Source organism: Ictidomys tridecemlineatus, chromosome 11, assembly GCF_052094955.1.
Source record: "Ictidomys tridecemlineatus isolate mIctTri1 chromosome 11, mIctTri1.hap1, whole genome shotgun sequence".
NCBI classification, from domain to species: domain Eukaryota; kingdom Metazoa; phylum Chordata; class Mammalia; order Rodentia; family Sciuridae; genus Ictidomys; species Ictidomys tridecemlineatus.
In genome coordinates this window covers 28,666,408-28,691,114 of record NC_135487.1, presented here as the reverse complement: position 1 = coordinate 28,691,114, position 24,707 = coordinate 28,666,408, and the positions used below count along the sequence as shown (strand labels likewise).

The 24,707-nt window shown below is 38.4% G+C and overlaps 1 long non-coding RNA gene across 1 annotated transcript in view; it reads left to right on the top strand.

The window, feature by feature from the left end:
* The window catches only part of LOC144368008 (uncharacterized), a 30,972-nt gene extending 9,909 nt beyond the window's left edge, over window positions 1–21,063 (top strand). The window contains exons 2-3 of the long non-coding RNA XR_013427729.1: window positions 9,758–9,903; window positions 20,938–21,063. This is a non-coding gene — a long non-coding RNA (uncharacterized LOC144368008). The remainder of the gene's footprint in view (window positions 1–9,757; window positions 9,904–20,937) is intronic.
* Window positions 21,064–24,707: the final 3,644 nt, after the last annotated feature.

The following is a 24,707-nucleotide window of genomic DNA, read 5'->3' as shown; positions in this document are numbered from 1 at the left end:
AGACATTTGAACTAACATATGGTATCATTTCACTAACAATATTTATCCAATTCAAAAACAGGATTATGTGGAATAAGGAACATTGAAACATTTCATAAAACCTGTGCCACCTCAAATGGATGCCTGCAGACTAGACTAACTTACTAATTGTTGGCTTTTTTAAACATTGAGACAGGATCTCACTAAGTTTCCAAGGCTGGCCTTGAACTTTCAATCCTCCTGCCTCAGCATCCAAGAAGTTAGGATTATAGATGTGTACCACTGGACCCAGCAATTCCACTAATGGTGTTAAACCACAATTTGTTTTCACCATTACCTAGAACTACAATGTACCAATTAAAATCATAAAAATAAAAGCACAAATTGTGTGTGTGTTTGGGGGCATACTTGGGATTTAATCCAGAACCTTGCATATACTAGGCAAGCTCTCTATCACTAACTATCCCCAGCCCTTAAACAACAAATTAAAGTCTCCCATAATTTATCAGATATCTTAAATTTGTGTTATTTTTATTATGTGAATCAGATTTTTCATTTATTTTCATCTCCCCTTTTGAATTGTTCTATACATGGTCACTGACTAAGTGATCCTATGGTAGAGCAAAATGGGAACTTTAGCTGACAGGCTGTGGTTTTGCACGCTGATACACAGGTATCTATACCAACCACATTAGCAGAAGTAGGAAACAAAGCAATGGGGACAGAACAATCTCCCTTGAGACTTAGTGCAAGTCCCTAAGCTGTATGAGCTAAAAGTCCCTAAGTTGTTGACAAACTTGCACCCCTGTAAGGAATGTAGAATGAACTCTCCAGTAGAATTGCACCAATTCCCTTGCCTTGATGTACCCCAAACTTGCTGATGTATAAAAGTAAAAGCCCTTCTGAGCTTGGGGTTCAGACTTTGGGAGTTATCCCTCTGGGCCATGGTACCACTAATAGAGTGTTGCTTCCAGATCTTGGTGTCCTGACCCTCATTTTTTGCTGCAATCCTCCTTTAAAAATATTTTTTGACTATTTCCTGGAAATGAGTTCCTTTGTTCATATTTACCATAAACAGTTTTGCCAATAATTAAATTTAAAAATACAATTAGAAAAATACCTGGGTGAGCATGTGACTCAGTCAGTGGTAGATGCCTAGCATTGCAAGAAAGAAAAAGAAAAAAAAAAAACTTAAGAAAGGAAATGTAGGGCTGGGACATAGTCAGGGACAGAGCAGTTGTCTAGCATGCGTGAGGTTGTAGGTTTGGTCCTCAGCACCACACACACACACACACACACACACACACACACACACACACACGAGGAAATATAATTTATTTTTTTTAGAGAGAGAGAGAGACAGAATTTTTTTAATATTTATTTTTTAGTTATTGGCAGACACAACATCTTTGTATATGGTGCTGAGGATCGAACCCGGGCCGCATGCATGCCAGGCTAGCGCACTACCGCTTGAGCCACATCCCCAGCCCAATATAATTTATTTATATAAATTATAATTTATGATTTGGCTTTGCTCTGAATTGATAGACTATAAAATTTAATAGACTATAAAATTTCAACTTTTGGAATCAACTTACAAAGCCCAGAAGTCTGAATGTAAATGCTTCCCTTGTTGATGATGTGAAAATAGCGGCAGGGATGACAAAAGTTGGGGATGAATGTAGGTAAAAATGCTGAAGGAGAAACGGAAAGTCACTGATACAGGATGGGGGTGTATCTCAGTGGTCCAGTGTGTGCTCAGCACGTGCGGGGCTCTGAGTTCAATTTCTAGCACCACAATGGAAAAAAGTCACTGATAGGAGCATTTTATAAAATGGAGAATCTAGAGTTGTTTTTTTTTTTAATTGTTGAACAGATATAAAACGAATGTGTAATAACATTAGTTAGAATTACTAAACTAAGAAGAGAGGATCCAGGGGTTGGGGGTGTAGCTCAGTGGTAAAGTGCTTACCACTGTGCGTGAGGCACTTGGTACAATCTGCAGTGCTGGGGGAACAGAGAGAGAGAGCATGTGAGAGTGAATAAAGAGAAAGAGGAGAGCAGGAAGAGGAGGGAAAAGAAGAGAGAGGATCTAAAATAATGCCATAACTATGTTGACAAAGGGAAAGGGTTGTGTTTAAATAAATTGTGATCTATCATAGCAGGAAGACAAAAATAGACAAAATAATAAATAATGGCTCAGCATATTATTTAGAAATATGAAGGTAAGCACCAAGTGGAAAAACTCTTAATAGAAACAAAACAAAACAACAACGAAAAAACACTTTCTACTGGGGAATAGAAAGGGGCAGATGGTGAGGAGGGGTAGAACAGAAAAGTTGTCCTTCAGCATAAGTTATTTTATACTGCTTATGATATAGTGAAAGTATTGAAAAACAGAACTGTATTAAGGAAAAGGAAAAAACACAACATTATTAGAACCAATAGACCAGTTCATTATGATTTCAATATATAAGATTAACACACAAAAACTGAACGTGTTTCTTTACAATGGAAAAATCCAAAGTTGAATGACAAAAAAAGTAATACCATATGAAATAACATCAAAAGGGGCTGGGGTTGTAGCTCAGCGGTAGAGCGCTCTCCTTGCATGTGTGAGACCCTGGGTTCGATCCTCTGCACCACATAAAAATAAATAAGATAAAGGTATTGTGTCCAACTACAACTAAAAAGTAAAATATTTTTAAAACAAGAAATGTTTTTAAAACAAGGCTGGGGATGTGGCTCAAGCGGTAACGCGCTCGCCTGGCATGCGAGCAGCCCAGGTTCGATCCTCAGCACCACATACAAACAAAATAAAACATTAAAAATAAAACATTAAAAAAAAACCCACAAGAAATAACATCAGAAAGAGTAAGGCACTAGGAATAAATTTAAGAAAAAAGCTTAAGACTTTTCTAATGAAAAAACTACAAAACATTGTTGAAAGATGTTAAAGAAGCTAGACACAGTGGCACAAGCCTATTATTCCAGAAACTTTGCAGGCTGCGACAAGAGGATCACAAGTTGGAAGCCAGATTGTGCAATTTAGCAAGATTCTGTCTCAAAATAAATCGTGTGTATGTGTGTGTGTGTTTTAAAGAGAGAGTGAGGAGAGAGAGAGAATTTTAATATTTTATTTCTTAGTTTTTTGCAGACACAACATCTTTGTGGTGCTGAGGATCGAACCCAGGCCGCAAACATGCCAGAAGGGCACGATATTGCTTGAGCCACATCCCCAGCTCGTGTGTGTGTGTGTGTGTGTGTGTGTGTGTGTGTGTGTGTGTATTTTAAGTGAGACTGGGGATGTAGTGCAGCAGAAGAGTACTTGCATAGCATGTGTGAGGCGCTAAGTTCAATTCCCAGTACTTCCCCCACTCCCACAAATTCAAAGAAGATCCAAATATGTGGGGAAGCGCATCTAATTCTGGATCAGAAGACTTACTATTGTTAAGAAGTTGGGCATATCCCCCAAATTAATAAATATACAGATTCAATTCGATCCCTATCAAAATTCCAGCTGGATTTCTTTTGCAGAAATTGATGAGCTGATTCCAATATTCACATGGAAATGCAAAGGAACTAGAAAAGTCAAGAAAGTCTTTTAAAAAGAAGAACAAAGTTGAAGGATTCATACTCCTTGGTTTCAAAACACACCATAGAGCTACAATAACCAAAACCGTGCGCTAATGGCATGAAAATAAACATATAGACCAATAGAGTAGAATTGAGCTCAAAAGCAGACCCTCTTATTATGGGTCAGTTGATTTTTGACAAGGTTGTCGAAAACAATTCAAGCAAAATAAATAAAAAGTTCTGGGACAACTGGACATCCACATACAAAAGAATGGAGTTGGGAAATCACTACTAACAGGGGTGGGGGTGAAGGGTGATGAAAGTGTTTAAACTTAGATTCTGGTGATATTTGCATAACAAGATGCATTAAAAGCAACTGACTTTTTTTACACTGCAGGTGGTGTATTGTATAGTAATTATTGATATTACATGTCAATAAAGTAGTTTAAAAATATGCCAGGTATCACTGCTCCACTTCTACCCTTACAGTGCCTTGGCTGCCAGTGGTTCTTGACCAGGGTGGGAGGAAAGAAGGATTTTACTCCAGTAAACATTCAAAATGTCTTCAGGCAGTCTGGGGCTATAGCTCAGTGGCAGAGCGCTTGCCTAGCATGTTTGAGGCACTGGGTTTGATCACACCACATAAAAAATAAATAAATAAAATAAAGACATGCTGTCCATCTACAACTATTTAAAAATTTTTTTTAAAAAAAGTCTGGAGGCATTTTTGGATGTCCCACTGGCAGGATGCTACTGGCATCAAATGGGAAGAAGTCAAGGATGTTGGTACTCAACAGCTTGCAGTGCATAGCACAGTTCCTCACAAAAAAGAATTATCCAGCCCAAAATATCAATAGTACCCAAGTGTAGACAGTTTGATTTAGAGTAAAAAGAAAGATGCTTACAATGGCTTGTAAGTCTCTACTGATCTGGCAATTGGGGACTCTACTGTTGAAAAACCAGCCTCTATCTCAGAGCAAAGCCTGTCCAAGGAAGGGACATGGCCTTTGTCCTTGGAAAAACCCACAGAGCACTCCTAGGCACATTCCCACCCTGCTAAGTTGTTTATCTACAAATAACAGGAGAGATCTGCTGAGCCAGGTGTCCCTGACTCAGTCAGGCTAGGTGGGGATCCAAAGTAACCCCCTAGCAGCCACCAATCAGCATGAGACAGGGAAATACCTGGGATGCCAGATGACCCTCCCAGTAGTTTATGGTGTTGAGAAACCATGTAGTTCAGCACGTACACCCCTCTTGGCTTAAACCAATCAGTTCAAATGAATACCCCTTTTGTACTGACCAATCACCCCTACCCAACTTGTTCCCGCCAGTGAATGTGCTAATCATGTTTTAGAGTTGTTATTTGATTTTCTCGCGGTGTGTGATGATTTGCTAGGAGATGCTATGATGTATGTGGGGGTCCCTGCCTTCTCCAAAGAATGTATAAAACTGCTGCAAACCCTGGGCTCGGGCCCTGTCAGCGTCACCAGTTGCTGTGTGTGCACGCGGAGGACTGAGCTAGCTTGCAATAAACACCTCTTTGCTGCTTACATTGATCTTGGGTCTCTGGTGGTCTGTGGGGGTCCCGAATTCGAGCATAACACTGTCATCTCCCTTCATTCTCCTTTCAACTCACTCTCCTTCAAAGGCACTGGCCCATTTGCCTTCTCAAACACACCAAACCCACTTCTACCTTGGAATCTTTGCACATGTTATTCTCTTTGCTTAAGAGCCTCTTCCCCTAATAATATGTGACTGGATCACTTCTCCTTTTTCAAGTCTTTAAATAAATTTTCCTTCTTAGTGAGACCTACCTTGTTCTTCTTATTTAAATTTACAACTTCTCTTCAATCCTTCTTGCTCTGTTCTATTTTTTAATTCTATTTCACTTATTACCTTCTGATCTATTATTTACTTTGTGTATTTAATATGCTTATTGCTGTCATCTATATTCCCTGAGTGCTGTAAAAAATTTTTGTCCATTTTGTTGACTGACCTGATTATGTGCCTGAAAGGGTACCCAGTGAGTAACATCAGTAAATATTAGTTGAATTAATTGACTGAATGACCTTGAAAATCTCCAAAGCCTTTAAAAACACATATGTTAGCCAGCTCCGGTGTCACATGCCTATAGTCTCAGTCACTTGAGTGTTGAGAGCCACAGAGTCAGAATGATGCCTGGCATATTGCCAGAGGGAATGGTTGAAAGATGACACCAGCGGAAACATTGAGATGATGATTTGAGTTAAGCTGTATATAATTGCTGTGATGCGGATTGATTGAGTTGTTTATGGATCCTGCTCCAGGAATAGGGTGGCTCCGGGATTCTGCCTTGGGAGCCCAGTACTTTGGAGTTCTCTGGCAGTTCTCGCGGGGTTCGGGGAGAATTGGCTTGCTGAGCCCGGTGGAGGAAGTGTGTTTCCGGGAAGTGTGTGTAGAGTGCTGGAGAGAGTTTGGGAATAAAGAGTTGCTGTTTGAACCTTCAAGGCTTTGTGGCGGCTTGGTTATTTGTGCCCAGCCAGACTGTGGCACTTGAGAAGCTGAGGTGAAAAGATCACTTGAGCCCAGGAGATGGAAAGCAACCTGGGTAATTCAGTGAGGTCTCATCTCAACTATAAAAAAATACATATATATGGATATTTACCATCCAATGCCAACATCAAATTTCCAAATGATTTTCTAAAATTCAGAACTTTAAAAATCCAAATTTTTAAAGTTGGGGTTTTGGCTCAGTGGTAGAGCACTTGCCTCACATGTGTGAGGCACTGGGTTTGATGCCCAGCACCACATAAAAATAAATGAATAAGCAGCCAATCTGGAAAGCAGTATGGAGATTTCTTGGAAAGCTGGGAATGGAACCACCATTTGACCCAGCTATTCCCCTTCTTGGTCTATTCCCTAAAGACCTAAAAAGAGCATACTACAGGGACACTGCTACATCGATGTTCATAGCAGCACAATTCACAATAGCAAGACTGTGGAAGCAACCTAGATGCCCTTCAATAGACAAATGGATAAAAAAAAATGTGGCATTTATACACAATGGAGTATTACTCTGCATTAAAAAATGACAAAATCATAGAATTTGCAGGGAAATGGATGGCATTAGAGCAGATTATGCTAAGTGAAGCTAGCCAATCCCTAAAAAACAAATGCCAAATGTCTTCTTTGATATAAGGAGAGTAACTAAGAACAGAGTAGGAAGGAAGAGCATGAGAAGAAGATTAACATTAAACAGGGATGAGAGGTGGAAGGAAAAGGTAGAGAGATGGGAAATTGCATGGAAATGGAAGGAGACCCTCAGGGTTATACAAAATTACATACAAGAGGAAGTGAGGGGAAAGGGAAAAAAAACAAGGGGGAGAAATGAACTACAGTAGATGGGGTAGAGAGAGAAGAGGGGAGGGGAGGGGAGGGGAGTGGGGATAGCAGAGGATAGGAAAGGCAGCAGAATACAACAGACACTAGTATGGCAATATGTAAATTAGTGGATGTGTAACCGATGTGATTCTGCAATCTGTATATGGGGTAAAAATGGGAGTTCATAACCCACTTGAATCAAAGTGTGAAATATGATATATTAAATTTTTATTGTTGGTTGTTTTGAACAACCAACAATAAAAATTAAAAAAAAAACAAAGCTAATCTGAAAAAAAATAAATGAATAAAATAAAGGTATTGTGTCCATCTACATCTAAAAATTAAAAAAAAATCCAAATTACATATAATAAATTATACCCAACAGTACAATCTCATACCCTTATAAAACTTTTTGAAAATCCATAGTATTGTTTTACACTACTGTGCTGGTCTCCAGGACACTGGATCTAGTCACCAAGATGCTGCAAAGTCATTTAAACTGAGTTCTAAGGATCTCATTGCTTACATAGTAAAGATTCAAAAGTAAAACTGCGTTTCTTGTTGACAATAAGCCAGCCTGTTTACTCCAGCTTCTCTCCATTGCATTTTGAGATACACATTTGTTTATATTAACAAAATTAATAAATTGATCTCTACTTATTTTGGGTTTGCCCCTAAAGTTTCCAAATAATTGCAGATATAGACAACATACCCCATTACATACTTAAACATATACACATGCATGCACAAATTACAGAAAAGTAAGCATTTAATTTTGCTCATAAAAATTTGGAAAACTCCAAATTGTAAGGATGAGTTATAGCAGATCATACATAGCAATGAACAACCTCACCACATGGGATCAAATAATTCTTGATACTTAAACCAAAATAACATCAAAATTAGTCAGGAAAGTAGATTTTTATTTTCAATATTTAAATGTGGAGCTGTTGCCTACAATTTTTAATTTAAATTTTCAGGTATGGTACGGTTTTCTTTGCTTTTCTCTTTGGTGGTGTTCCTTTTTTAAAGTAGGAAACTGTTAAATTATGTTCTACTGCTAAATCTGACACCATCTATACCTTTTTTGTATAGAATTGATCAGAAAGTTAATTATGTACACAATACACATATATACATATGTGTGTGTGTGTGTGTATGTATATATATATATATATATATATATTTTTTTTTTTTTTTGCAAGTAGAGATTGAACCCAGATCTCAGGTATGCTAGGAAAGTTCTCTACCACTGAGGTATATACCTCAGTAGAGTAATAGATTTTTTTTTACACTGGGGATTAAACCCAAGTGCTGTACCACTGAGATAGATCCAAGAACTTTTTATTTCAAGACAGAGTGTCATTAATTTGCCCAGGCAGTCCTTGAATTTTCTATTCTCCTGCCTCAGGCTCCTGAGTCACTGGGATTACAGGCATGTACCACTGTGCCTGGCTACAATAGACCTTTTTCCTTTGTTTTTGTGATGCTGGGATTGAAACCAGGGCCCTAGACATGCTATTGAGCTGTATCCCCAGCCCTGCAATAGACTTTAAACTATATTTTTTAAGTTGTAGAGGGACACAATAACTTTATTTATTTTTATGTGGTGCTAAGGATGGAACCCAGTGCCTCACACGTGCTAGGCAAGCACTCTACCATGAGCTAGAACTCCAACTGCCCTGTAATAGACTTTTTTTGGGGGATACTAGGGATTGAACCCAGGATGCTAGACCACTGAGTCATATTCCCACCCCTTTTTATATTTTATTCAGAGACAGGGTCTCCCTGAGTTCCTTAGGGGCTGGCTAAATTGCTGAGGCTGGTTTTGAATTCGGTAATCCTCCTGCCTTAGCCTCTCAAGCTTCTGGGTTTATGGGGATGCATCACTGTGCCCAGCTAGAAAACGCTATTAATGGGTACTGGCAGCAGAGAGTTGAAGCTTGTGTTCTCTGATGAAGTCCTATAAACTGACATTTTCTGGCAGAAGTGACCATAAAACTAACAACTTCTGGATTGAAGGCATATTTGAGTCAAGCTATATTCTGCAAAAGTTTTTTTCCTATTATGGTATTCTTGCATAATCTGATTAAAATTTTAGTGCATTCATCCAATTCCTTCTTATGTAAAGATACATCTTCCCAATGATTATATTTACTATTTTATTAAGGGCTGCCATCCACTGTATCATGAAATACCATTCAACTATTACAAACAGTTTAGTTATGAAATTATGAAATTATGAAATGTAGTTAGCATAAATACAGCTCTGGGGGTAACCAGCAAGCAAGCAGAAATTGCTGAGCTCCATATAACTTAACTATCTTGTAAAGTTTGCAATTTTGATAACTGGTCTTACAGGGAAATAATCTCATGTGCATTTTCTATTTTACTTAGAAATAAGAGTTTTATTTGTTCTAAGTAAATAACTGACCATGTCTACTTGAGTAGATTTTCTTTACTCTGATGGCTTAGTGTTTCTGGCTAACATCCAATAAAGCTGAGCCTCAAGCTTCCTGGTGTTTTTCAGGGCTAGACTGATAGCATTTTTATTTTATTTTATATACTCAGCAGATAGGAACATTCTCATCAAAGAGAATATTTACTAATAAACTGGCATGTTTTGCTCTGAATGGCTCTCAAATGAGACAAAAGAATTAAAGATAGAAGAAATTCCAATTCTTCTAAATCTACCCACCAGAGACAATTAAACAGAGCCCTCCAAATAAGGGGCCATTAATAGGAGGGAGAAGTGTGCTTATTTATTGGGCACTAGTAGACAAAAGAGTAAACATGGCACCAACAGTCTCATTATTCCTAATTGCCCATTTTTTCCCCTCAGAATGAAGCTTCCTGGAAGTGCTGCTGGGGGCCCCTCCTGAACCAACTGTTCCTGCACCAACATCTTCAGTTGTATTGGGAAGGAAATGCCAAGGGGTCACCTGTAGCTTCAGGAGTCCTCTTAGAAGGTTTTCAATCCTTTTCCATGTAAGCAGATTAACATCTGGTCTCCTTTCCTCATCTCTCAGAGCATGACCATTAGAAACAGAACTTTCAGAAATCCTTTATGAAGGTTTAGGCTCCTACAAATTTGGTTATCATGAGTACACTCTCTGAGCCTGATTCTCTTTCTGCACACTGACAGAGCTCAGACCCTGGACTAGGAGGTCTTTATTTGGGTAGCTTGCATGTCATCTCATCTCCAGCTTATCTAGATGGAACTTTGAGTTATAGTATTCTGTATATTTTAATAAACACTGCCCTACTAGGAAAAGGTAGTGTAAGGGTCCGGCGAAGCGTCGGAGAAAGAGACCACACAGGAGACTGGCTTCATGCAATTGGCAGGAGGGAGTTTATTGAACCAGCATGCTGGGGCTCAAGGCTCACTCAGGAAGGGAGAGCAGCCCAGAGCCCAGAGCAGAGGACTAAGTACACTTTTTGGGGAGGGCGGGGGGGGGGGGGGCTTTGCATACATCAGAACAAATCATCATGAGGCACGGAAAAATTGAATAACAACTCTGAGACATGATTAGTACATTCATTGGCGGGAACAGTCTGGGCAGGGGTGATTGGTCACTTCTAAGTGGGGTACACATTCAAACTGATTGGTTTTAGGGCCTACGTGACATAATATACAGAATCCCAGGTTATTAGACAACCAGTGGAAACAGTGGAAATATTTACTGGGCAGTTCCAGTATTGTCCTAACAGCTACAGGGATTACAGGTTTTGGGGGTAGCAGAGGAATTTTAACAATACCTAGTCTTTTACTTTTTAACCCATGCCTTGCAGTTTAGAAACTTTACAATGCCCAGTCTTTTACACTTTAACTCAGGCTTTGCAGCTTAGAATCAGCTTAGAAATTTTACCTTTACAGGTAGTGATGGTTTATTTTCATCTGGAGCTTTATGATCTCTTCTGGATCCAAGGTTTTCCTGTGAGCATGCTGTGGACTTAACATCTGGAGCAGGTTCTTCTAATATGGATAAGGAGCCTTGCACTTCCTTGAAGATCAGAGAACAGACAGAGCAACATACAGCAATCACCAGATATAAGAGCAAGAAGGAAGGGATATGAGCACGGGTTAAAGGCTTTTCCTTAGCCTGCCTTTAGAGTTCAGGCCGTAGGCAAAATGCCACAGGTGCGTTAGGATGGAAAGACAATGCTGGCAGAAGAAGTGATTACTGGAAAGACCCTGGGCTAATGAGGAACCGGCTCTAGTAGAGCAATCAGGAGCCCTTTGTGGAGCAAACAACTGGCCTCTGAATCTCTCTTTATTAGAGACCAACTCACCACGATGACTCAATTAGACATATTAAGGAAGAGTTTGCTCAAGAAGGGTATCAACCACAGTAGTTAAATGGACAAAGAATTTGAAAAGAGGAAATGAGGCTGTCTTTTTCTCTGGAGATGACTTTCCTTCTCCCTTAAATGTATAGTTCTTGCTTTACCCCTCAAAACTTCTCATTTTCAAATTGGTCAGCATTCTCCCTTAAATGGGTATTTCCTACTTTGTCCCCCAAAATGTCTTACCTTTGATATAGCCTACATTCTCTCCTGTGTGTCCACTTTCCTAAGGGAATCTGTCTGTGCCTCTGGGGAAAAAAACAATGAGGAAGTAAATAGTAAACGATACATGTACCAATATTTTTTTTTTTTGCTTAAAATGAAGAAAAATGCAAAAGAAAGCATATTTAGAGATAATATGATGGTTCCATTCCTAGTCTTTTGAGGAATCTCCATATTACTTTCTAAAATGGTTGTATTAATTTGCAGAAGTACTAGCAATGTATGAATATGGCTTTTCTCCCACATCCTGTCACAATTTATTATTATTTGTATTTTTTATTGTTATTCTAACAAGAGTGAGATGGAACCTCAGTGTAGTTTTGATTTGCACTTCCCTGATTGCTTTGGATATCAAACATTTTTTTATAAAAAGAAAAAAAAAAAGAAAGTACATTTAACATTCCATTTGGCTTTTCTCCACTAAAGCAAACTATCCTTGAAACAAAGACTCCCCATTTCTGATGAGTCAGTGACAAAGCTGAGATGAGAATAGAAATTAAAATAGGAATACCATTTGGGAAAACAAAATAGCCATAACTAATGACAGCTTTTACATAATGTACAGTTCAATGACTTTTAGTATATTTTACAGTTACACATCCATTTCCACAATCTAGAAATAGTCTTGAAGATATTATATTCTTGAAATTACTCTTGGCTCAATAATTAACAATAATAATAGTTATTCCTTATTGAATGCTAGCTCAGGTTCAAACATTTAACATGTTATTTATTCTCACAACAGTCCCATAAGGAAGGTGATATTAATGATTCTATTTTACAAATGAAATACTGAGAAACACATAAGTTAGGTAATTTGCCTGAACTACCACAGATAAGAAGTCATAGAATTACCCTGACATTCTTTTTCCAGAACCTACACTCATAATCACTATTCTATACTATATGGAAGTAATACAATGAAAGTAAAAAGTTCCATTCAGGAAGAGTTAATTGAAGAATTCTATAAGATTCAATAATGGGTCTGACTTACATGTTCAAAAATCCAATACAGAATAGGTTTAATAAGTTATAGTAAGCTATTAGCCAGCCCTAAAGAGAGAAAAAAAAGCAGAGCCTGTAGAAACAACGAAAATATTGATGAGATTCTATAGTAGACTATAATTGTTGTTGGATGAATGAATAAACCAGCAGAGTCCCTGCTTTCTGTAACATCTGGCCTCTCCGGTGATCATCAATCACTGTACTCCCAAGGCTGAGCCATTTATCTCCTTACCCAGTACTCTTTAAAAATGCCTGTGGATGGTGAAATCTCCTTGTTACCAACTCTATGGATTAAAAATAAATGTGTGTATATATATATATATATATATATATATATATATATGTTGTAGATGGACACCATACTTTATTTTATTCATTATTTTTATGTGGTGCTGAGAATTGAACCCAGTGCCTCACATGCGCTAGGCAAGCACTCTACCACTGAGCCACCACTGAAGCCCCTCCATGGATTCTTGTATTATCAGAAGAATTGGATAAAAGCACAATTGAGACTTTATTCTTTTGGCAAGCATAAGGGAGGCAGCATGTGGGGAACAGAAATCCTTGGATGACTCAAACAAGGTCAAAGGTGTACAGTTTTTATGTCACTCTACAAGGCAGAAAGGGACCTGATCTCTTGATGTCATCACATGTAGAGGTTGGTTTCAGTTGCTTCTGTGCTATATGCTTCTTTATGCAATGCATGTCTAATTATCACTTTAGATCTCTCTCTCTCAGGGTGGGTTTGTACTCTGCTAATAAAATAACAGTAACATGGTATATTTAGACTATTTTATGCATATGTTTGCCCTTCACCACCTGAAATCTGTCCCTTATAATCTGGGAGAGTTCCTAATATTATTTTTAGAACAGGACAGACTATTGTTCTATGTCAGTGGGTTTGGTTTTAGTGATCTTGTCTTATCCGGCTCCAGCTTCTTGGTATTTCTGATCACATAGTCTCAGAAGGCTGGGCTGGTTTCCCAGCTTCCAGGCTCCTGGTGTGTTATCTTAGTTCCATAGCCTTGAAGACCATTCTGCTTTGGGTGGGGAGGGGGATGTGGGGGACTGAAGATTTGGCAGGGAGTTTAACCAGGGGCATATAACCAGTGAGCTGCATCCCCAGTACATTTTAGTGTTTTATTTAGAGACAGGGTCTCACTAAATTGTTTAGGGTCAAACAAAGTGGCTTTGAACTCTTGATCCTCCTGCCTCAGCCTCCTGAGCTGCTGGAATTACAGGTGTGTGCCACCGTACCCAGCCCTGTGGCACTGGAGATTGAATTCAGTGCCTCACACACGCAAGGCAAGTACTCCACCACTGAGCTACTCCCTAATTTTATTTTGAGACAGGGTTTTGCTACATTGCCCAAGCTGAACTTGGAATCTTCCTGCCTCAACCTCTTGAGTAGCTGGGATTATAGGAGTAGACCACCTGTAAGGAAAAAGTTTTGAAGGTGTCCTCTGTGTATGCAAAATAGGGAAAGAGTTCTATCTGCATGCGGACAAAATCTGGAAGGCAGTGTACAAATAATTAAAATAGTTGCAAAGTTTGCTGGAAAATTATAGAAGTTTACTTAATTAAGAAATGTTCTACAATGTTATTACAGCAACGTTGCAGCAACATTTTAAAGAAAAGCAGTTGCCTTGACCTTTATTTTTTTATTTTTATGTTTTTTAAAGACAGAGAGAGGGGGCTGGGGATGTGGCTCAAGCGGTAGCGCGCTCGCCTAGCATGCGTGCGGCCCGGGTTCCATCCTCAGCACCACATACAAACAAAGATGTTGTGTCTGCCGAAAACTAAAAAAAATAAATATTAAAATTCTTTCTCCTCTCTCTCTCTCTCTCTCTCTCTCTCTCTCTCTCTCTCTCTCTTAAAAAAAGAGAGAGAGAGAGAATTTTAAAAATATTTATTCTTTTAGTTTTCGGTGGACACAACATCTTCATTTGTATGTGGTGCTGAGGATCCAACCCGGGCCGCATGCATGCCAGGTGAGCGCGCTTCCGCTTGAGCCACAACCCCAGCCCAGTTGCCTTGACCTTTATCTTGATATTACTAGAACAGAAGCCAAACCAATGGATGACATAGTGCTGGGCACATCCAACAGTGCTGGGCACATCCAATAGTGCTGGGCACATCCAACAAAAACCTTAGATCTTGCCAAAAATCCATCCCCCAGAGCCTGGCCCAGTGGTGCTGTACATGTTGGAGGGCTTCATAGGCTGCAGGGCCCTCCTTGCACATATGGAGGAAGAGCCAGATGTGCCTAAAAATGTAGTAACTCCTGGTAGCAGCCCTTACCAATGGCTGATGAGCAGGGATATTTAAATCCTTCAGCTCCCTTGTCCCAGTTGGGACAAGACCCTAAAAGTCTATAGGAGTCTCCTGTGGGCTTGAGCCAAACTGATTATCTGTGAGGCTTTGCCTGATATCATACCCTTGCTTAGTGGATTTGTCGGTTTTTTGTTATTGTGACAAACTACTTGAGCTAATCAACTTATAAAGAGGAAAGAGTTCTTCTGGCTCATTGGCTTTTGCTTTCAGGGCTTTCATTTCATCATTGCTTGGACCCCTTGTTTTGGGCCTGTGGCAAGGCAGAATATCATGGCAGGGAGCAAAGCTGCTTACCTCATGGCAGCCAGGAAGCAGAAGAGAGGAAGGGGCTTAGGTCTCAATGTGCTTGGAGTCAAATGAAAATGAAAACATCCTATCAGAGGCATACGCCCAACAGCCCTGCTTCCTTCAACTAGAGCCTACCTCTTACAGGTTACCTCAGATCCCAACAGCACATTAGCTGGGAATCAAACTTTTTAATATAGGAGTCTTTGGGAGATGCTTAAGATCCAAACCATAGCTCTAGACTCCTTTCATTTTCAGTCATACTTCTTTTAAAAAGAAAAACATTTTTAGTTGTAGTTAGACATAATTATTTTATTTATTTACTTTTTGTATAGTGCTAAGGATTGAACCCAGTGCCTCATACATGCTAGGCAAGTGCTCTACCACTAAGCTACAGCCCCAGTCTGCTCTTTCTCTCAGTAAAGAGACTCATGATATACGTGGTTTGCTCCATTCACCCATCATGATGTTCTACTTTTACCAGAGACCCAAAGCAATGGGCCACCTGATCTTGTACTGAAAGTTCCAGAACTGTTAGCCAAAATCAATCCTCCTTCCTTCCTTCCTTCCTTCCTTCCTTCCTTTTTCACTTGGGATTAAACCCAGAAGTGCTTTGCTATGGAACTACATCCCTAGCCCATTTTTTATTTATTTTGAGATAGGGTCTTGCCAAGTTGCTGAGAGTCTTGCTAAGTTGCTGATGCCACCCTTGAACTCCCTCAGCCTCCCAAGGCTCTGGGTTACAGGTGTGTGCCACTGCACTCTGCATAAACTTTTCTTTTTATAAGTTAACTATGTCAGAGATTTAATTATAGTAACATGAAGATGACTAATTCACAACTCATCTGAGGAACAGACAGAAGTCCAGTGAGGTCAGGGCGAGAAGGATGGAGAGACTGCCATTCTGGCCTGGTGAGATATCTGGGGCCTACATAATAGGGTCTAGTAGACCACAGTACACCAAGCACCTCCTCTTACTTAAATAAATTGGATATAATTGAAGAGTTTAGATATAGGAATGATGTGATTTGAATTGAGTTTTTTAAAAAATTGCAGCTGCCTAGAGCCTATGATCCATTTCCTTCCTGTGCTAGAGGCCACAGAGAAGGGGCCTGGGCTTCTCCTGTAGCAGCTACAGATGAGTAGACTGCAGGCTCCCCAGGTCTCCCTTTCATGCTTTCCTTAGACTAGAATCTGGACTGCTGTCCTTTGAAGAATTTTCATATTTGCAATGTTTGCCTTCAATACTCATCAATTATTAAATAAGAACCTGTGGAGCATCAATCTTATGCCAGATCATCTGAATACAAAGAGAATAAGATCTAATGTCTACTCTTGAGAATTTAGCAGTCTAATGGAGAGACTGGGGTAAATAGATGGGTGCAGATACTCTAAAACAAGCTGAGCACAAGAGGGCTACAGGAGAACACAGGAGTGTCTAGGAAAGAAAAAAAATGCTTGAAATGAACATTAGAAGATTTGGGTAGTTCTCAGTGTCAATAAATTTTGAAAAGATCAAAAGTGAGATTTAGGGGCTGAGGATGTGGCTTAAGGGGTAGCGTGCTCGCCTGGCATGCGTGCGGCCCAGGTTCAATCCTCAGCACCACATACAAACAAAGATGCTGTGTCCGCCGAAAACTAAAAAATAAAATATTAAAATTCTCTCTCTCTCTCTCTCTCAAAAAATGAGATTTAAGCTAAATATCAGGTAATTTACTAAAGTATTACATATTTTTTAAATGAAAAAAAGAAAACAATTGGGACAGTTGGGTCTTTATTCCTTTCCCTAGTAAGGGTATCTGGAACTGTACTCTTGGCCTTAAGGCCACTGTATAAGAATGGCCCTCTAAAGACAGAAGGGATTTGCCTGAGGAAGGCACCTAGAGAGAATATTTTACCTGACAGAAAGCATATCAGTCTTGCATAAAAGGATGAGGGGGATAAAAAGGAGAAGCAGCTTTTACTCAGGAAAGTTTTATGCAAGGGTTCCACCACCCTCATGATGGAGTCCCTTATGAAGGTACCACACTGCCTGCCACTCCCTACCCATGCACCCTATGAGTATGCTATCTGATGATATGCTCTTCCTGCTCTTATAGAGCCCCTGGTTGGGATAGGCCTAAGGGGAAAATACCCATGCAGAGGAAACTCATGATCGCTTGCTCTATAGCAATGTGAGTGGGCAACCAGGAATCCAAAGAGAGAAAGAAAAAAAAAAACAAAACAAGAAATAAAGCTCTCCCAGGTTTCCTTAAAGGAATGAGAAGTCATCTTTAACAATGAATGTCTTCAAAGTTGTAAAATAAGAAGTATTTGACCCTAGAATTGTTCAAGAGATTTAGAGCCAGACCCTAAGTTAAAGGTAATAAAGACAGATTTCTTTCAGTACTATTCAATAAAGGAGTGAAATTCAGTAAAACTGAGCTGGACTTTGAATATAGTAAAAACAGCTAAAATGGCTGGAGAGGGGCTGGGGATGTGGCTCAAGTGGTAGTGTGCTTGCCTGGCATTCCTGAGGCCCAGAGTTCGATCCTCAGCACCACATATAAACAAAGATGTTGTGTCCACTGAAAACTAAAATAAATAAATAATTCTCTCTCTCTCTCTCTCTCTCTCTCTCTCTCTCTCTCTCTTTCTAAAAAAAATAAATAAAAATAAAAGGCATTTATTTAAAAAATAAAAATAAAAAATAAAATAAAATGGCTTGAGATCTATAGCCAACCAACAAAGTGATAGGTCAGTGGGTAGAGAATTACAAGGGAGACCTCAAGGGTGAGGGTACTCTTGGCAAATTGGCCTAACAGGACTCTTGACAAAGGTAGGCCAAGGATTTAAGACATTGAGGGTGGAGAATCAGATATTAAAGGCGATCAGATATCAAGGATGGAGGGGTGCTCATTAAACTGACTTTGTAAGATTCTTACTCTAAAACTAGGCAAGGCAGGCTAAGGACGGAGCCTAAGGATGAGGCCCAATTGAAAAGAGAACCCAGAGAAGCCTGTCAAAAGTTTGATCAAAGAGAGAGTTTAGGGCTGGGGAGGTGGCTCAAGCTGCAGCGCGCTCGCCTGGCATGCGTGTGGCCCGGGTTCGATCCTCAGCACCACATACCAACAAAGATGTTGTGTCCGCCAAAAACTAAAAAATAAATATTAAAAAAAAAAAAGAGAGAGTTTGTCAGAATTTGTTAGTCTCTCACATGCTTCATGTGAAAATCTCTCAAAGACAGACTTCAGCAAATTGAAAATGGAATCTAGGGCTAGGGATGTAGGTTAAAGGCAGAGCACTTGCCTAGCATGCATGATGTTCTCCTTTAGATCCTCAGCATAGAGAGAAGGAGGAGGGATGGGGGTGGGAAGAGGAGGAATCTAAGAGGAGCCTAGGGGATATAAAATAATTGAGATATATAAGCAAAGGGAAAAAAGCAAGATCTTAAGATCTTGATGCACAGAACACTCCTTTTTGAGTTTCAAAGTTTTAATGACATAGGAATATACTTCCATGACTAAGAGTCTAATCATACTGTTTATTATATCATATATATATATATATAATTATAATATGGCAAATATTGGTTTTGAGTTTTTAATTTTAATCTATATGCAAGTCACAGAAATATAAATGTTACAAATTTTTACAATGATTAAAATGAAAAGGAAAGGTACAATGAAGGAAAAATTTTTAATTTTTTTATCTTTCACTGTGAGGAGAAACAAAGTTGGTAAATCAATAAATAACTATACTGATTGAAGAAATACAGAGAACTAAATAGCAGGACTTGTTAGACTTAATCAGAAATAATGGAGAAAAAAGAGGCCTTATCTTCTCTTTCATGATCTTAAATTCTAAGCAGTGTGTGTGTGTGTGTATGCACTTTGTAACACTTTTTTAAAGTTTTTTTTTTATTTTTTAGTTTTTTAGGTGGACACCATATCTTTATTTTATTTTTATGTGGCACCAAGGATCAAACCCAGTGCCTCACACATGCCAGGCAAGCATGCTACCACTTGAGCCACATCCCAAGCCCACACAATATAACATTTTTCAGAAGCTTTAGAAGTTGTCTTAATGGAACAGAAAAATGTTTATTTTCCATTTGGCAAGAAAATAGATAAAAGCATTTTCTTGAAAGTCTTTAGTATTGAGGTATGTCTAATATAACTTTTGAAATTTTTTGGTGCTGGAGATTGAACACAGGACCTCACATATGCTAAGCATGTGTTCTACTATTGAGCTACACCCCCAGCCAGCTTTTAATGTCACTTTTTCATCCCTCAATAGTAAAAATGAAAAAAACTTGGTATTGCTTTTATCCATTGCTGCCACAGGTAATGGTATCACAGCATTTTTTTCACGACTCAAATGATTAAATAGATTGTTTCTCAATCCAAGAGTATTTATTGTATTAAGTCAGTTCCTGAAATTTCATCTCATTTTATTGAAAGGCCTACAATAAGTATGTTTTTAATAGCAAGCAACTTTATTAAAATTTTCTAATCTATACAGTGTTTTCATTTCTTGCATGCAAAAATAGAAATCTGAAAAAAAAAAAGAAATCTAAAACTTCTGAGCACTCATATACTTCTTTATGTTCCCATTGTTCCCTGCAGTGTAGAGTCTATTCAAGGAATATCTGATATGTACCTTATTAACTTTCAGTACTCTTTGAAGTTATGTTGAAATTCAGGCTTTGCAAGTTCTTACTTCCCATACTATTTTAGTAAGCTTCAGAGGCTGCTTATTAAAAAAAAAATCAGGAATTGACTCAAATTCAGAGAACTTTGTTTGTCTCCCATAAAATAGTTCCTCCTGAAACTAAATCCAGAGGAAGTAAGAATTCTCTACTTCTCTATTGCATACTTTAACTCCCTGATTAAAAAAAATGTCGGGAGGCTCTGGGGAAGTCACTGCAAGAGATGGACTACAGGTTGAGCTATGTGTAATATGCTGCATTTGTTTAAGCAGAATAAAGATGTCCAGCCTGTTCCAGATGGTAGAAATGATTTGGGCAAAGAAGCAGAAGCAGGGATTTCCAGGAATACCCTTATAGATTAGCTCTGTCAAATGTGGGAGTGAAGGGAGGTAGAAGTGGGAGACAGTTTGTTTATTTATTTATTTTTCTTTTTGTACTGGGAATCACTGAGCCACATCCCAACCCCAGCCCCCACCCCCTTTTAAAAATTTTTTTTGAGAGAGAGTCTCATAAAATTGCTTAGGGCCTCATTAAGTTGCTGAAATTGGCCTTAAACTTGCCATCCTCCTACCTCAGCTTCCCAAATCAATGTAATTATAGGCGTGTGCCATGTAGCTGGCTTGTCCTATTAATTGGCTGAATTTAACTTTGAAGTATTTTTTTCAAGAAGAGTGCTTTTTCTAGGGGCTCTTTTATATTTGTGGAATTCTGCCTAGCATCCTTATTGACAAATGACATCTTGACTTTTTTGTTTGTTTGTTTGTTTGTTTGTTTTTTGGTACTGGGGATTGAACCCAAAGGTACTAAACCACTGAGTCATGTTCCCAGTCCTTTTTTTTTTTTTTTTAGTTATACATGGACACAATATCTTTATTTGTCTATTTATTTTTATGTGGTGCTAGGGATTGAACCCAGGTCTTACACATGAGTGGAGAGCACTCTACCACTGAGCCACAACCCCAGTCCCCACCCCCCTTTTATTTTTTATTTTAAGACAGGGTCTTGCTAAGTTGCTGAGCCTGGCTTTGAACTTGTGGTCTCTCTGCCTATACCTCCCAAGCCACAGGGATTACAGATGTGCACCATTGTGCCCAATTTCACAATTTTAACATACTCAGAGCACACTTTTGTTCTTTCAGAATCCTGTGGCCCACACTTCATTGTCTTCTGTCTCTGGAAACTGCTACTGAGAAGTTTGAAAACAGTGCATTCTGTCCCCCCACCTCCACTTTGGATGCCTGTAATTCAATAAATTATAAAAATGTGTTTCAGGGTTGAATATTCTGTATCAAAATGTCTTCTGTTTTGACCTTTAAAGTTACAGAGTAATTCTTCATGTTAGAGAAAACTTCTGTTTTTACATTTTGGATCACTTCTTCTGTTCCATTGAACTGGGATACCAATAGCATGTCTTCCATATCTATTAGTTTCTCTTCAATTGTTTTTAATATTTTTTGTGTTTTACTATCTGCTTTTATATTGAGATTATTTCAAGCCTTTCCCCACCATCAGTAATTACATTACCAGTCATGTCTACTCTGTTTCTTGTTGGGTTTAGTGTCTTTATTAGAATATTCAATGAAGGAGATGTTTGCTTTCTCAGATATATACATTCCCTACCCATTTACTTCAGTTGATTTATTATTTCTCTCTTTTTATGGGTCTTGCACATGCTAGGCAAGCATGCTACTAATGAGCCATGTCTCTAATCCTATTATTTATTTTTTGAGTTCTGATTCTGTTGTGCTCGTTGTCTTATTAGGTTGTTCTAGAACTTAAAGCACTTGAAGTGATTTTTTTTTCTATGTACCTGCCTTTTGAATTGCTCTCAACTTTATCTGAAACTGGCGTATCCTTCCTATTGAACTGTAGTTGGAGGTTGTTATTTTATGCTATCATAGTTTTTCTATGATTTATAAGCTTGGCCAAAGGACGAGAGGGGTCAGAGCTCAAGAGAGATAGTGGATAGTTTTTTTAAAGAATTCTGAAGTTCTGCAAGTACTTCTGAGGTTTTGCTGTGTCTGCTCCAGAATTCATTCTACCGGTGGTTGGTGTATCCCATTCCTGTGGGGAGAACAGCTCCAATTCTTGAACCTCCTCCAATTCAGTATGATTTCCTGGTGCCTTCAGTGCCACCTTCAAGAGTTAATCTATGTCAGGGTGTCCACTCACTTTTTTCTCCCCAGTAGACATTTTTACTTCTCCAAAGAGATGAAAATAAGAAAACTGCTTAGTTTTCTTCTTTGTTGTAATATAGTGCAAATGTGTATGCTAATTTTCAGGATATAGTGAACCCAACTGCTCCAGATTTGATGGAATGGGAGAAGGACTGGAAGCCTTGATATGCACCAGTCCAGAATCTTCTATTCCCTTCCTTGACTGCTACTTGTTGACATTTAAGATATGGAGCTGTTACCTTTTGTTTTTTGTGAATAAAAGTTGAACTTTTTTAACTTTCTTAGATATTGGTGGAGAGAGTCTGTAAGACAGCTTTATTCCATTTTCTTTTTTTACTCTCAGTGAAATAGAGCATAATGTATTAATACAGATAAATCTCTCAAAATAATGTTGAACAAAAACATTTCAGAGCAATTATAGTAATATCCCATTAATATGAGATTGAAAAAATACATAAAATACCACACGTTTTTACAGACACATACATGCATGCATTTGTAGTGATTGTATGGAAACTTTTATCAGAATAATAAACACTAAATTTAGGAGATAACTGTGGGGAAGTAGGGAGGCGAAGGTATACAACGGGCTGCATCTGTATCCGAAATGATAATTTCCTAAGAAAAACAAATTTATTTTTTTGTTGTTGTTTACAAAAAGTAATTTGAAAAAGAAGGAAAAAAGGGAAAAAAAAGACAAAAAGTACCCTTAGACAAATATGAATCAAAAGTTAGTATTAAAAATTAATATTGGGGTTGGATTGTGGCTCAGGGGTAGAGCTCTTGCCTAGCATGTGTGAGGCACTGGGTTCAATCCTCAGCACCGCATACAAATAAATAAATAAAATAAAGGTATTGTGGAAAAAACACAAAAGTGTTCAACAATTAAAAAATAATAATGTCAAATAAATACCCCAAAGTATATTAAGTAATAAGTTTAGGGAAAATGACAACCAAATAACTCCTTAGTAAGATGTAAGGCTTCATAATGCACAAGCACCTTAAAAATAAGTCCCCAAACTTATGGGGGGAAAACAATCTGATACAAGTACAAGAAAAATCCATTATTATAATAAATATTAACATCACTACCTGAAACTCAAAAATGAAATGGACAAATAACTATGTAGAAGAGATGATAAGCACAAATAGCTGATCTAAGGGACATGCATGAAAACCTGAACCTCTCACATACACAGACTTTTCAAAAACACATGGAACATGTATGAAAACTGACCAAATACTCAGCTACAAAATGAGTCTCAATTTACTCCATTTCTTAACCTAGAAGTAGGTTTTCCCCATTCAGCTGCCTTGGCTTCTGTCTTTGGGGGGATGTGGGTGTTGCCAGCACCAGGGAGGAGAGTGCAAGCTTCTCCCAGGTGCCCAAACAAGATCAGGCTCCACCCTCACACAGGTGCAGCATGTTTACACGCACTACTTTTTAATATGCATATATCTTTATTTTTTGTGATTATAAAAGTTACATATCCTTTGTAACTAGCCAAGCACTTGTGAGGCACTGGGTTTGATCCTCAGCACCACATAAAAATAAATAAATAAAATAAAGGTATTATGTCCATCTACAATTAAAAAAACATATTTTTTAAAATTTATTGTTTAGTTTTCAGCGGACACAACATCTTTGTTGGTATGTGGTGCTGAGGATCAAACCCAGGCCACACGCTTGCCAGGCGGGCGCGCTACCGCTTGAGCCACATCCCCAGCCCCTAAAAAAATATTAAAAAAGAATAACTTTTGGGCTGGGGATGTGGCTCAAGTGGTAGCGGGTTCGCCTAGCATGTGTGAGGGAATGGGTTCAATTCTCAGCACCACATAAAAACAAAATAAAGATACTGTGTCCACCTAAAACTAAAAAATAAATATTAAAAAAAAAGAATAGGGGCTGGGGATGTGGCTAAAGCGGTAACGTGCTCGTCTGGCATTCGCGGGGCGCTAGGTTCGATCCTCAGCACCACATAAAAATAAAATAAAGATGTTGTGTCCACCGAAAACTGAAAAATAAAAAAAAAAAAAAAGAATAACTTTAAAGTCTCCAGATATACAACTACTTTATACATCTATTTTCATTTTTCTTGTCAATGCCCACTAGAAATATATGAATATATAGATGTCTTTTTTAATATTTTATTTTAGTTGTAGATGGACACAATATCTTCATTTTATTTATTTTTATATGGTGCTGAGGATCGAACCAAATACCTCACACATGCAAGGCAAGCACTCAACCACTGAGCCACAACCCTAGCCCTAGATGTCTTTTTTTTTTTAAAGAATAGTTTTGTTGAGGCATGTTTTACAAGTCGTAAATACACTTATTTTAGCTGTATACTCCAATGATTGTGCAACCATCTCTGTATATAGGTACATAGATACATAGTTACTTTCTTAATCCCTATTTAACCTACTGCCAATTCCAAAATTTCTTATTGATGCCTACAGGATGATAAACATGACTACAAAACTTCTTTTGGCAACTTCTGATAGTTCTATTCCTGTTGCCTGAGTGCCTACCAAATACCAATTGATATTCCACTTATATATCAGTGATATTTTCTACTGTAATTTAGATTTGTGGAAACACTTGAAATATGAATATAAAGAGATTTCTCTGCAAAAACTAAATTGGAGCCAGGTGCAATGGTGCATGCCTGTCATCCCAGTGGCTTTGGAGGCTGAGGCAGGAGGATCTTGAGTTCAAAGACAGCCTC